This window comes from Halichoerus grypus, chromosome 9 (genome assembly GCF_964656455.1).
Source record: "Halichoerus grypus chromosome 9, mHalGry1.hap1.1, whole genome shotgun sequence".
NCBI lineage: Eukaryota > Metazoa > Chordata > Mammalia > Carnivora > Phocidae > Halichoerus > Halichoerus grypus.
The window spans coordinates 88,365,907-88,385,128 of NC_135720.1; the positions used below are offsets into that span (position 1 = coordinate 88,365,907).

The window sequence follows — 19,222 nt, forward strand, 5'->3', positions numbered from 1 at the left end:
TAAACTTACTCTCTTCTCCTCTGCATTTCTCCTGGCTTTTCTCCTGAGAAGGAGAGATGAAAACAGAATTATAGAAGACTGCTGTAGCAGAGAAATTGATCATAACATAGGATAAGGAAATGATGGATCAGAATTTATGATCTTGCTCTTACAAGGTTTTTTACTACCTAATTTTTTTTTAACTTTCGTACTCTTCACTTTGGTTCTCTCTTTACAGAGATCCTTCATCACATTTATTAAAGTTTATTAGTATTCTTATGCTTGAAAGTTACATATATTCTTTTTCTTTTTCTTTTCTTTTCTTCTTTTTAAGTTGCTACATTCTGTGAAAGTCTAAGCAGAAAATGATCAGGGAAGCTTACTAAGGGAATAATGTGTTAAATTCCATGATCATAGTAGCATCTGTTAAGTTTACTGGATATAGTTTTTAAGGATATATGACCAAGAATGTGTTTCCAAAGGTGCAAAAAAAGTCTTGATATCTTTAGAAAATATCAGGGTAGTTAACCCTGGATGGGGCACAGTGTTAACATTATAGTTTTACTAGGTCATGAGTATTTCAAATAAAATAAAAGATCTTTCCCAAACTATTGATAAAATATGCAAAAGTTCTTATGCAGTTCCTCATACAAAATAGGTACTTAACATTTTCTTTCATTAAGAAGAAAGTAAATTCCTAAACATACTAAGATAGTAACTAGTTCTGATAATGAAAAAGCTTAAGTTCATGACACTCTCCTGTTTTTATAATCTTTAGGGTCTTTGTCATACAGATAATTCTCTCCAGCATGCAGATATCATTGAATGAATGTCCCTGCCATTGGATGATATAAGTCAGTTACAACTCATTTCTGCAGCCTTAACAACAAATTCCAGCATTCAGATTTGTATTATTCATCAAAAATCACTTTTTCATAATCTTACCTTAGATTTGCTACAATTAGCATAATTGAAAATACCATAAAACCAATAATAAACCTCAAATTTAAATACATTTAAATAAATAATAATAAGGTTTTTCTCTGTCCACTAGTCACTAAATTAATGATTCTATAGCAAATATTGAATACATACTCTGTGTAGACATAGAGCATCAACATTATCTAGGGTACAAATTATTGTCCAAAAATGGGGTATTGGGCAAAGTGCACATGTTATTATCATGTTTTTCAAGACCATCAGCATCAGTATCAGCATCATGAACAACTTTATAGCATGCTTCAGAAGTACTGGGAAATCAGTATCACTTTCCTTCTAATAAATTATCTTCTCTATATTTCCTACAAATTAAAATAAAACATTTCCTTTTCATAAACTTGATTCTTTACATTATGTAGAAGTTTGTTTCTATTATAAATAAACAAGACATATACTATAAATAATGTATCTAAATAGCACAACTTAATACATGTGAGAAGTATAGTTCCTGAACATAGAAAAATCTGAAAGAAATGATGGAAAAATTATTTGCACTTAAAAAACATACAAATCAAGTTTCCAGAGGGTATAGCTAATAATGAAGTTTATAATTTAATATTTATAAAGCCAAACTTCAGTATTTTTGCATAATTATATGTAATTTTATGAATATTTCTAGAATCTATGAGTAATTTCTATATCTATTTCCTGAGATTCCCTGTGAGGCAAAAATGAGTCTATTGTTAAACAACTTCATTCACTAAAATTAATGAACCTGCATTTCTCAGGACAATTGGTACACTGTCATGTGGCTTACTTAAAAATAATTGTAATAGTACTCAGTAGGTTTAGAAATAATTGAAATTGCTGTATTATTTCCATGTTACAATAAAATGAGTTGTTAGAAGTGCCTAGAGGGTTAGGGATTTATATTGAAAGACTTTGATTAGTTTTCCTGGAATTGAGAAAAAAAGGTATATGTGTAAAAGTTTATTATGCTCTTGAAATAGTAGTAAGTTTAAGAGGCAAATTTTTAAGATAGAGGACATATTATATATCTTCAATAAAATTTTTTGAGATTGTGAAATCAAAGATCCTACTTTACTAAATTACAAAGAAAAACTTTCTCAAATTGTTTTGTATATGAAATAATATATGGAAAATTAATTCAAGTCAATTAGTAATCTAATGGAATCATTTTGATTTTGATATAGTTCTTTCATACACTGGAACCAAATAAAACAGATTTGGTATTGAGTATAACATTAAGTGTGATAAACCTAATCTGAGCTCTTTTTTAAATACTTAAAAATGGATTTCAGATATGCATATATATAAATTCTTTATATACTGGGTGCTTTCAGGATTCAGTAATTGCCCAAGATATTGTATACCACTTTGAAGAAAACATAACAGATTATTATTATAAGCATTATGATGGGAGAAAGCAGATAAGATATAGGAACATATAGCAAGAGTATCTTTCTGTGGTATGAGGTGAGATAATGGTATCAGTGAAGCAAAAGAGGTCATTTCATATTTAATATAACATTAATTCTGAATAGGATTTATTTTGAAATAATGTTAATCTTCCAGAAGACTAGCAAAGCTAGCACAGAGTTTCAAATATTCTTCACTGAGTTTCCCCTCGTGGTAAAATCTTACATAACCATGGTATAATAAGCAAAAATAAATAAATAATTATTATTGGCACAATACTATCAACCAAACTACATACTTTATTAAGATTTTCCCATTTTTTTAATAGACCACTTTACTGATGTATGATTGACATGTAAAAAATTGTACATAATTATAATATATACAATTTAATGAGTTTGGGCATAATATACACCCATAAAACCATCACCACCATCAAGGTCATATATATATCTACCATCTCCCAAAGTTACCTCCCATCCCCTTTATTATTGTTATTGTTATTGTTTTTAAGTATGTATGTATGTATTTTTTAAATGTGTGGTAGGACATTTAACATAAGATCTGCCTTCTTAGCAAATTCTAAGTATACTATAGACACTGTGCTGTATACTAGAACACTAGAACCTATTTATTTTACATAACTTATTTCTTTTTGAGTATTCAATCTAGGATCCCACATTGCATTTAGTCTTCATTTCTCCTTAGTGTCCTTCTGTCTGTGAAAGTTACTCAGTCTTTTCTTGCATTTCATGACCAGGACACTTTTGAAGAATACTGATCAGGTATTTTTTAGAATGTCTCTCAACTTGGGTTTTTTCTTTGATACTTTTCATGAATACACTGAAATTATGAATTTTGGGGAAAATACCAGTAATGAGATACACCTTTCTCATGACATCATATCTGGGGATACATGATACTAATATGTCTCATTACAGGTGATGTTCAGCTTGATCATCTAATTAAGATAGTGTCCACCAAGCTATTTCAGTGGAAATTTACAACTTTCCCCTTTCTATACCCCTCTATTCATTAGAGGCAAGTGGCTACATCTAAACTATACTCAAGAAGAGGAAAAGTCAGCTCAACTTCCTGGAGCAAGGAAAATAAAAGAATATTTCGACATATGTTAAAACCATCATAGTAATGTATAAATATTTGGGGGGACACTTTAGGTTATGCAAATATCATCTTTAAATTTTTACCCACTAATTTTAATATTCATCAGTGGATCTTGCCTATAGTAATTATTACATTAATTTTATAATATTGATCTATTTCTCTCCTTACTTGGACAATTCTTTATTGGAAACTTTCTGTAAGGAAAAGTTGGTCTTTCCACACAATTTATTTATACATTTAATCATTCCTAATGACTATCAGTATGGACTCATGGATATTTATTTTATTTGGGGGGTTATAATGACTAGTATTCTTTGAATAAATTTTTACATACTTTTCTATAATTTCATTTCTATTATTCACTTGGCAACAAGAATTGGTTATAATCCACTAGTATTTTTTAAGATACTTTCTGTATATACTTTATATCAGCTTATTTCTGCTATTATCTAGTTAGTAATAGATACTGAAACAAAGTTGTAATTAATTTTTTCAAATCTACCATGAATATAAAATTTCCACTGTTTATTACATTAATTATGGCTAATACATATAATAAAAATATTTACAAAACATCCTTAACCAAATAATCAAATATCAGTCATGTTACTTCATCAAAAATCTTCAGTTTCCTTCTTTTTTCAAAATTTCAGTAACAGAAATTTAAATTAAGTAATATCTTATAATGTAATAGTCTTGATCACTTATTTATCTAATTAAATGGGAAATTCTTCTACTAAAATATCCTGATTTCATTTCCTTTGGCTATATATCCAGAAGTGGAATTACTAGATCATATGGTAGTTCCATTTTGAACTTTTTGAGGGATCTCTACACTGTTTTCCCTAGGGGTGATACCAATTTACATTCTTACCAACAATGTATGAGTACGTCTTTTTCTCTACATCCTCACCAGCATTTGTTATTTCTTGCCTTTTTGATAATATCCATTCTAACAAATGTGAGATGTTATATCATGGTGGCTTTGATTTGCATTTTCCTGATGATTAGTGATGTTGAGCACTTTTTCATGTACTTGTTGGTCATTTGTTCATCTCCTTTGGGGGAAAAAAGTCAATTCAGGTATTTTGACCATTTTTTTATATCATATATATATATATATATAAATACATATATACATATATATATATATAAATATATATTTGCTATTGAGTTGTAGTAGTTCTTTATATTTTTTGGAAATTAACCCTTTATCAGAGACATGGTTTTCAAATATTTTATCCCATTCCATAGACTGTTTTTCAGTTAATTGATTGTTTCCTTTGCTGTACAGAAGCTTTTTTAGTTTGATGTGGTCTTGCTTATTGATTTTTGCTTTTGTTGTTTGTGCTTTTGGTGTCATAACCAAAAAAATCCATGCCATGACCAATGTCAAGGAGCTTTTTCCTCTGTTTTCTTCTAGGAGTTTTACATTTTCTGGTCTTACATTTAAATGCTTAATCCATTTCAAGTTTGTTTGTTTGTTTTTTAATTATATGATATAGTGATTTACAATAATTATATGTTTTGGTCTTTGTTCATAGTTCCTAGCTCACAGCTCACTAAACCCTTGGAATTTCCTAAGTGATAAGAGCAATGAGAATATCTTTCATTAAAATATTTTGTCTCCTGTCCTCAGCTACTGAAATCACTTCAGAACTATAAGGTGAGAGGGATATCTTAGTATTTATAACAAGTGCCTTTCAACCACAAATGAGTTTATGCTAGTGAGGTAGCTTTTGGAAATCCTTGAAAGGAGTGGGGTCTGGTTGCCAGTGGGAACCCATTTATAGAGGGTTGGAAATTTCAGTCCCATCCCCTGATTTCCAGATGAAAGAGGTTGGAGTTTGAATCAATCACAAATGGTCAATGATTTAATCAATCATGCTTATATAATGAAGCCTCCAGAAAGAACCAAAAGGATGAGATTTGGAGAGCTTCCAGGTCAACCAATATGCCTCCACATGCTACTGTGCCAGGTCAAGGGACCTCATCCTATGGATCTCTTAATCTGACTATGACTCATATCCTTTAATATCCTTTGTAATAAACTGGCAATATAGTGAGTAAACTCATTTCCTGAGTTCTATGAGACACTCTAGCAAATTAATCAAACCCAAGGAGGGGGGTCATAGGAACCTCTGATTAATAGTTCATCAGTCAGAAGCATAGATAACAACCTGGACCTGAAATTGTCACCTGAAGTCAGAGCAGTCTTGTGGCACTGAGACCTTAACTTGTGCAATGTGATGCTATATCCAGTTAAATAAGGTCAGAATTGAGTTGAATTGTAAGACACCCACCTAGTGTGTTAGAATTCCTTGGTGGTTTGAGGAAGAAAAAAAATATGCTGGTGATTAGAATTGGGTGCAGAATCATTAATGGTTTAAGAATTTCATTCTTTTTCACTCTTTTGCATGCAAATATCTAGTTTTCCCAGTACCACTTATTGAATAGACTATCCTTTCTCCATTAAGTATTCTTGACTCCTTTGTCAAATATTAGTTGACAGATTTTGGGGTTATTTATGGGGTCTCTATTCTGTCCTATTGGTCTATGTGTCTGTTTTTATGCCAATACCATACAGATCTGATTACTACAGCTTTGTAAGTATAATTTGAAATCAGGAAGTGTGATGCCTCCTGTACTTTGCTTTTTCTCAAAATTGCTTTGCCTATTTAGAGTTGTGGTTTCATACAAATATTAGAATTTTTTTTCTATTTCTGTGAAAAATGTCATTGGGATTTTGATAGGGATTACATTGAATCTGTAAGTAACTTTGGGTAGTATGGATGTTTTAACAATATTAACTCTTATGTTCCATGACAATTAGATATCCATTTATTTGCATCTTCTTCATTTTTTTTTTTATCAATGACGTATAATTTTTGGTGTATAAAGTTTTCACTTACTTGATTAAATTTATTTCTTAGTATTTTATTGTTTTTGATGTGCTTATAAATGGGATTGTTTTATTTCTTTTTCAGATAGTTTAGTGTTAATGTGTAGAAACACAACTGATTTTTGCATATTGATTTTGTATAATGCAAATTTACTGAACTCATTGACTAAATCTAACAGTTTTTGGTGGTCTTTAGAATTTTCCAAATACAAAGTAATGTTGTCAGAAAGCAGAGACAATTTTACTTCTTTCTTTCCAAGATGGATGCATTTTATTTCTTTGTCTTGCCTATTGCTGTGACTAGAACTTACGGTACTCTATTGAATATTAGTGGTGATAGTGGGCACATTTGTCTTTCTTGTTCCTGATCTTAGAGGGAAAACTTTCAATCTTTCACCATTGAGTATGATGTTAGCTATGGGCTTAACATATATGCCCTTTGTTATATTGAGGTATGTTCCTTCTATACTGACTCTGTTGAATATTTTTGGCACCAAAGGATGTCGAGTCTTATGTTTTTTTTCCTCTATCTATTCATATGATTATATGATTTTTTAATTTTATTCTATTACTATGGTATATCACTTTTATTAATTTCCTTCTGTTAATCCTTGCATCCCAGGAACAGATACACTTGATTATGGTGTATAATTCATACTAATGTGCTTCTAAATTTAGTTTGCTAGCATTTTGTTAAGAATTTTTCATCTATATTCATCAGAGATTTTGGCCTATAATATTCTTTTCTTGTAATGTCCTTATCTGGTTTTGGTATCGGAGTAATGCTGGACTCATGAAATGAGTTAATTTTTTGGAAGAATTGAGAAATATTGGCATTAATTTTTCTTTAAATGGTAGAACTCACTTATGAAGCCACCTGGTCCTAGGCTTTTCTTAGTTGGGAGGTTTTTGATTACTGCTTCAATCTTAATTGTTATTAACCTATTCATATTTTCTACTTCTTCATGATTCAGCCTTAGTAAATTGTATGTTTCTAGGAATATATTCACTTCTAGGTTGTCCAGTTTGTTTGCATATATTTATTCATAGTTGTCTCTTATAATCCTTTATGTTTCTGTGGTATCAGTTGTATAACATTGGACTTGAACTATAGTTTAGCCCAAATGGGCCTAATAGATTTAACAGACATATATAGAACATTCCATCAAACAGCAGCAGAATACATATTCTTCTCAAACACACAGGAAATATTCTCCAGAATAGAACCTTTTCAGGTCACAAAACAAATCTTAGTGACTTTGAAAATATTGAAATCATACCAAATACATTTTCTGACCACAATAATATGAAACTAGAAATCAATAATAGGAGGGAAACTGGAAAGTTCCCAAATGTGTGGAAATTAAGTAACACATCCATGACCAACCAATGAGTTAAAGAAAAAATCAAAGTGGACATCAAAAAATATCTTGAAACAAATGAAAATGGAAATAGAACATATGAAAACTTACAGGATGCAGCAAAGCAATTCTAAAAAGAAAGATTATAGCACTAAATGGCTATGTTAAAAAAAAAAAAGATCTTAAATAAACAATCTAACACTACATCTCAAGAAACTAGAAAAAGATAAATAACTCAGCCCAAAGTTAGCAGAAAGAAGGAAATAACAAAGGCAAGGGCACAGATAAATAAATAGGCAATAGAAAAGCAATGAAAAAGATCAATGAAAAAAAGACTTAATAAAAAAAGAGAATACTCAAATAAAATTATAAATGAAAGAGAAGACATTACAATCGTTTCTGCTCTCCTGTCCTCTGCTCTTATGCCTGCCCTTGTATAGGTTCCTCCTTGTTTTCCAGCATCTTCCCAGTCCCAAACTTTCTCGTGCTCCATCATTCTGATCCTGCCCCCAAGCTTTAACAGAATGACCAAGTACTGGATTAGAGTAGAAAAAGTTATTAAGAAAGTGAGTAGCCTTTCAAAGTAGAAAAATTTTAAGTGGTATGAACCTTTCTACAAGGCTCTTTCATTTCTTTTCCTTATAGAATCAGAGGCTGCATTAATATGACTTTAACTCCCCAAATGTAGGCATCAATTGCTATTAGAAAGAAATGTCCCCCTACATCTTGGGGAGAGAGGTCCATTGTTAAACTACTTTGGAAGCAGTGGGGATATTAAGCCTCTTGAATATTTAAGAAAACTTTCTAGGGCATGGCCTTAATAAAGGAATAGAATGAAACATCCAATTAATCCTGAGCACCAGCAGGATCATATTGCCTGCTAGGTAGCCTTTCTAAGCCACCTGGCTGTTTTCTTTCTGCAGTAATTTCTTATTCAGCAAGAAGAGTATCCTTAGCTATGATTGTGTAGAAAAAAATGTTTAAATGTGTAGGTCAACATAAGGATCATTGAAAATTTACTATTTAGCAAAAATTTAAATACAGTAAGTATTCTCAAATACATGTTTTACTTCACGGGCCATCTACAAAATCCAATTATGAAGATTACTATATATATCCAAGCTTAGGATAAAATGGATAAAAATGTTCATCAAATACCTCCTTTATCAGAATCCAAATAAGTAAGTCTCAACCAAAATATGTTAGCGTTCTTTGACATCTGACATAATAGTGCCAATAAGAATCCAATATGGACAAAATATCAAATTTTTAATTAAAGGCAGAATCCAACCTCTGCTTGCTGACCTTGCCTCACTTGTATCAGCCTAATTCCAGCCCTAAGTCAAACTACTAAATCCATCACAAATAAAATATAGAGAATGACAGTGTATTCATCACTAAACTGTTGTTTATGAAAGGCATAATCTATTAAAGTCCACTTGGAACCCAGAAAGTGTCAATAACATTAGGTATTGTTATTTTTGTTTTTCTTTTTATAACTTTCTCAATCCTGCCTATCTTTGCCTGTCCTCAATCTGACATATTTGGAATTCTTAATCTTTCTTCTAAGAATATCATCTATGAAAGCATTACATATTTTGAGTAGTTATAAGTATATTAACCACCAAACCCTGTACTTGTTAATATAAAAGTGTCTCAAGAAATAACTATTGAACAACTAAATGAGAATGTGAAATATGTTTTGATGGGAATACATAGTCCACCAATCCCTTGAAAAGATTAACTCCTTAATTATGTGTATTCTCAATTACTGGCAGACAAATTTCTATAACTCTCTTGTGTTTCTTTCTATGTTTCTTCCATGCAGAGGCATTTTGATAACTCTTGTTCCAAGTTACATTTTCAAGGATGCTTGCATATTGCGCATTCTTAGAAGACAGATGCAGCGTCTCCTTCAAAAGCAGAGGATAGATTTGTTTGTTGACAGGAACAACATCCGAGCAGATTTGCTTGCAGCCATTTTAAAGGGTTAGGTTATTCTTAGCTCTAAGTAATGCAATTTGACTGCTTTTACAGCAACCCCTGTGTCACTCTGCATCACTCTGTGGGAACTGAGGTTAAGTAGAACCAAGGCAAACCTGAAACACATGTTGCTCGCTGTTGTGATTAATAAGTCATCTGTCTCTGACCCAGAAGTCTCATGTCTTCTCCTAGCATTTATGAAACTGTAGCAGCCTAAGTTGTTAGCTTTTTAGTAGGCTAACATTTCAGATCCTTCAATGTCCTTGACATCAGTATGCACTGTGTGTAGTAAATCATGAAGAATATGAATGAAAAGGGTGCTTCTTTGATCCATAGGAACAATGCAACGTGAATATCTATTTTCAAAGTTAGTGATATTTGGAATTTCAGCTGAGAAGAAGAAATATGTTCATTTATTCAGACAATTCATTTTTTTTAACATATTGTAAGCCAAGCATTTTTCTAGGCTTTTAGGCCACTATTACTCAAGATAGGTAAAAATGAGCTGTGGTAACCAAATTAACCCCAAATATCAGTGACTAGCAAACAAAAGTAATATAATCCCTCATTCTACATGTTTACTTAGTAACCTAGATTAATGAATGTTCTGTTTTCTCAACACATCTCTCATGGTGGCTGTTTCAGGAAATGTGGAGGGTATTCGCTGATCCAGACCAGAAGTGAAAAATGTCACTGAGCTATCCTTGCCCAGAATCATTCACATGGATGCATTCTACAACATGAGAGCTATAATTTTTTGTGTGTCCAGGAAGAAAATATAGAATAAGCTTTGGTGTACCCATAGCATTGTACCATATTTTGAGTGGAAAGAAGATATGTTTCTTGCCTTCAATATTATAATAGTCTTAATGAGAAAGAAAGAACCAAAAAATAAAATAGGCCATTATAATATAGAGTTCTGTAATAGCTGTACTCACTAAAAGTGTGTAACTTTTAGTGTATATATATGTGCGTTTAGGGATATCTTCTTAAAATAAAAGATATCTAAGATAAGACACACATGATTACCAGATACTAGCCAAGAGAAGCAGAGAGTAGAAGATTAACCAACATTAATAATTTATTTCATTGTTCTAGTACCTCATGCAATTGGCCAGGAATATTTGACCTTGATATGCACTATTACCATCCTCTAATAGAAAAGAATACATTCATATTATACAATATGAATCTCAGATTAAAAGTTTTCATTTGTAATACACACACACACACACACACACACAACACACTTAGAAATACATGAAAATCACAGAATGAGTATTTTCAAATTGGCTGGCATAGTTTTGATCCACAACAGCTCATTTGTCATTATTCCTAAAATATCCTTTTCCCAAGTCTGAAGAACAATTTCCTTTCAGAATTTATGCCAGTAATTATTAATAACAAGCTTAACTGTACAGCTAAATCCAGCATTTATGAAAGCAGACCATATCTGTAGGGTTCTAACCATAGCTGCCTAGAATGGACAAAAGGGATTGTCTCTGAACATAAAATTTCCAACATAGTCCTGAGACACCCCTTTTCTGGAGGTCTGAGAAATGAAACCTAACAATAAAGTCCTGCAGTTTAGCTCAGGACTCAGTGACACTGGAACTTCTCTTTTTTGTCTCTGAGTGGTTTTTAGCACAGAGTATCTGACAATAAACTGCAGCAAGAAGTATGATAATAAATTAAAGTTTTTATCATTTAAAAAGTTAAACGTAAGTCAAAACTTGATCTGAGGCTAGAATCAATTTAAATATTAATATTAAATCATTAAATCAAATTTCTTAGGTGACCTTACTTAAGTGTTAAAGTCATTTGAAATGAAAATGCCATTTTTACAAAATAATTTAGAAAACAGTCAGCAGTTTTGTGTCAGTTTAAAGGAGAAATATATACACTTTTATAAAAGAGAATTATGTTTAGAGGTAATTTTAAAATAATCTTCTTTTAGCCCGCCTATCCCAGTTTCCATGGTATCTACTGGGGCAAAGTGACATGCCAATTCAAAATTGACTTCTAAAGGTCTAAATAAAGAAATGTTCCAAATGAACAATGAGAATTGCTTAGTAAATTATAATTGCTAATGACATTGAACAAACAGGTTAATTGATGTTGGGAATTTGAGACATTTTGTGTGTCATTTTCTGATAAAGGTGATAATATTCCTCATTTTTTCCTTAACAGTATTCACTACCCTGCCATATGGGAGGCAATTTTCCTAGTCTGAATCTCTCCTTCTGTGCACTGAGCTCATTTTCATATCAGATAATTCTAAATGAAGAGATAGGTCCATGCCAGACAGAAATGAAACCAAGATCTACTGCTCCTGCAGGAGAGAAAAAAAAAGAGTAGGAACATTCTTTGCTGTTGGATTTGTTCTTAGTGTGAAGTTTTGATACCAAAACACCCAAATTTTGATACCAAAACACCCAAATTGATGACAAAAGTTTCAAAAGTTAGTTATAATTTCCACCAACCTGTTTCTTCTAGTCTTCCCTATCTCTAATAACAGCCTACTTCTTTTGGGTAGGCTACCTTCAGGCAATTGGGTAATTGCCCAAGCCACAAAACAGTCATTGTCATAGCCACCGAACTGTATTTTATTTTAACACTGTGTCAATCATCACTAGATCCTACTGATTTTACCTACGAATATATTTCAAATTTAGTTATCTTCACTCCCTGCAATCTAATATATCACTTCAATTATTGCCTTAATATATATTAAACAGAGCTGGACTTCTTATCACTTGGAAGCATAGTTTTAATGTGCATCTGTCAAAATCAACTGGCTTCAAAAATTCTTTTAGGAATTTCTTCTGCATTTAAGAAAACAGATAATCTATAGCTTGATTTACAAGGTCCAGCATCATTGGCTTTCAATCTGCATTTCTAAGTTTGCCCCTTTGATTGGTATTGAACACTCTTTTCCCCCTTTCTTGCCTAATTTTATGAAACCCAATGTAATTTCATCAGATCTTCACTAAGCTCCCTCCCTTTATTATAATTTTCTCTTAGAATTTCATTTTAATGTATCATTATAATATAATTATGAATTTGATTTTGTTTTTTAAATAAATATATTTTTCCCCACTAGTTTATATGACATATGTGGTCAGAGACGATATTTAATTAAACATAATAATATTCTCGAAACAACAAAAAATTTGACTAAATTAGCAACAATTATCAAGTGTTTTGCTTTGTATTTGCATTATATAACTGCTTAAGATAAAGAAGGCTGTCAGTCCAATCAATGACTTTATACCTAAGTTTTCTATTTTAAGTTCAAAATCCCTATTACATTAAAGAGCAGACTTCCGTGGGCATTTCAAAGAATTCCCTATGCTTTTTTTTTTTTTTTTAAGATTTTATTTATTTATTTGACAGAGAGAGACACAGTGAGAGAGGGAACACAAGCAGGGGGAGTGTGAGAGGGAAAAGCAGGCTTCCCGCAGAGCAGGGAGCCTGATGCTGGGCTTGATCCCATGACCTGAGCTGAAGGCAGATGCTTAACGACTGAGCCACCCAGGCACCCCATCCCTATGCTTGTTTTATCAGAAACTAAATTTTTAATGTGTTTTTGAATAGGGAACACATTTACATGGTTCCTAATATTTTATTTGGTGCAATGAATAGCCCCTCACTCATGCCAGGTACCCAGACACTCAGTTTTCCTCTCAGGAGACAATTTATCTTACTGATTTCTGGTAGTTGTATCACAGATATTCAATGCATTTACATGCAAATATTTTTAAAATAGCTCTTCTTCCTTTTTATTGTTAGCACATATATTTTTACTCTGTACCTTGACAATTATGTAGGTGGTTCTAGCATATACATGTATATTTCATTTTAACTTTTTATTTTGCTAAAGTACAAACATATACATAGTAGAGAGAAAGTATAATGGACTTCCAAGTCATCATTTCCCAGATCAACACGTATTCATATTGTGCCTTTTATTACTGTTGTCTTATCTAAACCCCTTCACTTGTTGTTGTGTTTAGCAGAGTATTTTTATTTTATTATTATTATTTTTTTATTAACATATAATGTATTATTTGTTTCAGGGATAAAGCTCTGTGATTTATCAGTCTTACACAATTCACAGTACTCACCATAGCACATACCCTCCCCAGTGTCCATCACCCAGCCACCACATCCCTCCCACCCCACTCCACTCCAGCAACCCTCAGTTTCTTTCCTGAGATTAAGAGTGTCTTATGGTTTGTCTCCCTCTCTGGTTTCATCTTGTTTCATTTTTCCCTCCCTTCCCCTGTGATCCTCTGCCTTGTTTCTCAAATTCCACATATCAGTGAGATCATATGATAACTGTCTTTTTCGGATTGACTTACTTTGCTTAGCATAATACCCTCTAGTTCCATCCATGTTGTTGCAAATGGCAAGATTTCAATTTTTGATGGCTGCATAATATTCCATTGTATATATATACTACATCTTTATCCATTCATCTGTTAATGGACATCTAGGCTCTTTCCATAGTTTGGCTATTGTGGACATTGCTGCTATAAACATTGGGGTGCACGTGCCCCTTCAGATCCTTACATTTGTATCTTTGGGGTAAATACCCACTAGTGCAATTGCTGGGTCATAGGGTAGCTCTATTTTCAACTTTTTGAGGAACCTTCACACTGTTTTCCAGAGCGGCTGCACCAGCTTGCATTCCCACCAACAGTGTAGGAGGGTCCCCTTTTCTCCGCATCCCCAGCAACATCTGTCATTTCCTGACTTGTTAATTTTAGCCATTCCAACTGGTGTGAGGTGGTATCTCATTGAGGGTTTGATTTGTATTTCCCTGATGCCAAGTGATGTTGAGCACTTTTTTTTTTTTTTTTAGATTTATTCATTTATTTGACAGAGAGAGACACAGCAAGAGAGGGAACACAAGCAGGGGAGTGGGAGAGGGAGAAGCAGGCTTCCTGCTGAGCAGGGAGATTGATGCAGGGCTCAATCCCAGGACCCTGGGATCATGACCTGAGCGAAGGCAGACACTTAACAACTGAGCCACCCAGGCACCCCTGATGTTGAGCACTTTTTCATATGTCTATTGGCCATTTGGATGTCTTCTTTGCAGAAATGTCTGTTCATATCTTCTGCCCATTTCTTGATTGGATTATTTGTTCTTTGGGTGTTGAGTTTGATAAGTTCTTTATAGATTTTGGATACTAGCCCTTTATCTGATATATCATTTGCAAATATCTTCTCCCATTCTGTTGGTTGTCTTTTGGTTTTGTTGACTGTTTCCTTTGCTGTGCAAAAGCTTTTTATCTTGATGAAGTCCCAATAGTTCATTTTTAGCAGAGCATTTTAAAGCAAATCCAGTCATCATAATATTTTACTTACCTTTATGTTTATAAATATTTTGGTTGGTGTCTACAAAAATAAGGACATTTTGGGTAACTTTTTATTTTAATATAATTCCAAATTTAAAGAGAAGTTGTAAGAATAGTACAAAGTCTCTTAAACTTTTTAAAATAAGGAAACTAATGATAATTGCTTATAGTAAATGAACGTTTGCTATTTTCCAGGCAGGGTACTAAATGTTTTCCATTTATTATGTTACTCAGCAATTAATGTAAATAATTCAGGAATCTGAATGTGAAAACTAGAGTTGTATTATTGACTTTTTCATTAGCTGTGCAATTGAATTTCTCTGCAACATAATGCCTCATATGTAAAATGGGAATAAAACCGTTATACACACACTGATCAAACTCATGTTACCCTTGAGTGAGCAGCTCTGGGTAGGAAATGCAAGGGACACTTATAGGGATTAGCAATGATTCCTAAAAAGCAATGTAATCACTGATGGAAATCACAAAACCCTCATTTCTAAGTTTAGATTACACTATCTATCCTGGTCACCTCATTGGAAGGTCCTGAAGTCTAAATCAGGTAATACATAGGAATGTATTTTGTAATTTCAAAATGATAAACATATTTAATTATGTCACTTTGTGTCTATCCCTGTGCATGCTGATGACGAGTCACTTTTGAGCCTAAAAAAAATTCATAGAAGTGAGTTATTTTATTTTGTGTAATTTTCCAAAGTTTGCAGGGGGGATGTATATTATAATTACAAGAAAGAAAAACTTCCTTTGAAAAATGCAATATTTCAAAAACAATGAAAGAAAGTTTTAAGAATAAATGGCAAAATAAGCCAGAAGAATGAGAAAACAAAAACAAAGACTCTTGCTTATTCTTAGTTCTGTACGAAATATGCTCTGAGATCACATATTATTGACACTTACCCAGTTTGGGGAATCTAAGCAGAAGAAACAATTTCTAAACTGAGAACAGAAACCTATTTAGGAATAAATCAAGGGAATGGAGGGAGAAGAAAGATTTATAACAGCTGGTGGGAAGAGCATGTGTAAAGAAAGGACTGAAGGCAATTGAGAGTGCTAGAATTAGCAGGACCATAAGTTGGGACCTTGGAAAAGTAAGATGGCTGCTTTTGTACACTGCATACTCGAGGTGCCAATTACTCCCCATAGCTACATTAAACAGTCTGTTCTGCAATTTTAAAACATGTCTTCTTATTGTATTATCAGAGCTTTGTTAAATAATTTTAGTACAGCCCCTGGGAAAATAATAAAACAAAGAAAAAGAAATGAGCTCCTATGTTTAGATAGGGACTCAAGACAGGTGAAGGTAGTTGTAGGTGGAAAAAAAAAAATGAAGATGATGAAAGTTGGATGTGTAAAAAGATTTGATATAACCTGAATAGGGCAAAGAAGAGCAAGAAATTTTAAAGGTAAGCTGAACTTGAGACTTCTGCCTATGAGCCTGTATGTGTTCATGTGTGTGTGTACATGTATTAAGAAGGCAGAATACACTATATATAAAGTTATAAAGTATGTAGGTTAAAATTCAGCTAATAGAGAAATATTTTTTTAAAACAAATCTTAAAGTTTTTATTAGAAACCCAAATATATATTTCATTCCATGAGACTCCTTAAATTACCTAAATGATTTTTTATAAATATATTTTTACTAATATATAAGTGACTGGTTAGGGGCAAATTGTGAAACTTTAGACATTAATTTAACCTTGGAATAAGAACAGTTAGACAAAACTAGAATGTTTTCTGGTGCAGTGACTGAGCTGGTACAGTGATTTAACTTGATTGAGCAAATTCATCTCTTACAGATGGCAGAACTGAAACTGCTTGAAGTCATTTGGGCTGACAGTATTGAGATAGAAAAATCCTTGAATTTCTATTGTGGAAAATGTGCTACACACAGAAGTAGCTTTCAAAGCAATTCAATGAAAAGAAGTTGCTCAGTCAAATTCAGGGAGAGTCCATTCTTTTCAAAGTGACTACACAAAATTAGGGTCATGATCTATAGAATCAGTCTATGTCCGAACTGATTTGAGCTAGCTAGACCGGCTCTAGATAAGTGTCTTGATTTCCTGATTTGAAAGACAGGAATGGGAGATGGCAGTTCAGGAATCTTTGTTTCCATTGGTGACTTTCATCCTCAGTAGAGGCTTCTTTCAGAGAAATTTGTAGTTGAAAGTAGCATAATATGGACCCTAATCATTCTTCCAAAAGAAAGTGAATTTCCTTAGGTAGTTCTAGTTCACCTCCAAGCTGAAATAGCACTCCTAAGCCAAATCATCAAACTGCTATAAGATTAAAAGCTTTGGTCTTCAAATTCATAATCATGGTATGTTGCAAGTATAGTTGAAATTACCTTTTGTTACCTGTTTTTATGAGTTTTTAATTTGTATGTTTTTCTATATACTAATATAGGTTTTGCTTATTTAGCAATACTAAAAAGAACAGTCACTTTGAACAAACCAAACGTAGCAGGATTATTGAGATAATTCAGATTTAGCTTAGGGAGTCTCAATAGCTTAAAAGTATTATCTGTTGACATCCTACTACACAATCTAAAAGGAGTTCTAATGACATTTTTATGCATTATATTCAGCAATTTATAACTAAAATTGATATGGGAAAATATTAGGTAAGTTATGTTACTACACAACATTATTATTATTATACTGAGATATTTTATACTAAATCAGTACCCAATTATCATTTAAATTATCATAATCTCTAATTGATTATTTCCAGTGTATCACACTCTGCAACCCCAATCCTAAATTTTAATCACATATGTACAAGCGCCTACCTGGGCATCACACAGGTAGTTCAACTGAATATATTCAAATTTGAAAAAATTCAATTTATGAAACTACTCACTAAATCTGACTTTCCTCCTGTATTCCCTACCCATTTATTCAGTTGCCTAAGGAAGGATGATTCCCTTGACTTTTTACTTTCACTTACCACCAATATCCAAAACAAATGCTAATTCCTTTTTTTTTCCAGGACAATAAACACCTTTATTGCATGACCAAAGATGGGAGGAAGATTATTTGCCTTTCCAGGCTTTGATTTTCCTCAGACAGAACTCTAGCTCCTTGCCCTCTAGCACGTAGCCATCTGCTTGGCCACAATGGCCTGGTCTTGAAGCGATGCACGCAAGAAGCTTGCCCTGCTGGAATTGCTCCTCCAGAAGACTGCTGATTTGGGCATTCTTTTTCCTTTCATCATATTTCTTCTGAATTTTCTTTGATCGTTTTTGTTTTTTTTTTTTGTTTTTTTTTTTGTTTTTTTGGTTTGTTTGTTTAAAATCTCTTCCTCCTCGGGCATCAGCTTGGCCCCCTTCTTGCGGCCCAGGGGTAGTGCATAGTGGGACTCATACCACTGCTGGTACGGTGTGCTGTCAATGAGCACAATACAGTTCTTCACCAGGGTCTTGGTGCAGACCAGTTCGTTGTTGGATGCTTTGTAGACAACACCAATAATCCTTGTTTTTCGCGTACAACACTCAGGGCCCGAGGAGAAGTTCCCCACGTCTAGCCTCAAGGCATGGTACTTCTTATTGCCTCCCAGGACTCAGACTGTGTGTATGCGGCAGGGGGGTCCCAGCTCATACTTCCCCTGCTTGTGGTAGGGCTTTCTCTTGCCCCCGGTCTTGGCGGTGCTTGTGCCAGTTGTCCCGAGAGATGCCCATCGCTCTCCGACGCTGGCTGCAAAAGAGAAAACGCGAAGCCTCGCGGTCCGGTTTGTCTCAAATGCTAATTCCTTTTGATTCTACCTTTGACTTAGCTTTCATATTCATCTACTTGTCTCCTTCTACAATCTCATTATTTTGTTTTAATACATCTTCCTTTCTAATCTGGATTACTACAACAGTTTTGTACTTGGTCTTCTCCATGCATCTCTTTCAAAACTTTTGCCGAATTAAGGAGTGATTTTTATACAATATCAAATTGCCACTCTGTCTTAATGTAATATTTCACTATGTATATATATTTTTGCTTACTTCGGATTCTCCCAAAACAGAACCTAAAATAAGAATTTACATGCAAGTAGCTTACTGGGGAGGTTTTACCAAAACAAAACAAAACAAAAAAACAAATGTAGGGGATTGTAGAACAAAG

General features: G+C 33.1%; 1 pseudogene; it reads right to left on the minus strand.

Moving 5' to 3' along the window:
- Positions 1-18,147: 18,147 nt before the first annotated feature.
- On the minus strand, positions 18,148-18,792 carry LOC118534941 (small ribosomal subunit protein eS8-like; annotated as a pseudogene).
- Positions 18,793-19,222: the final 430 nt, after the last annotated feature.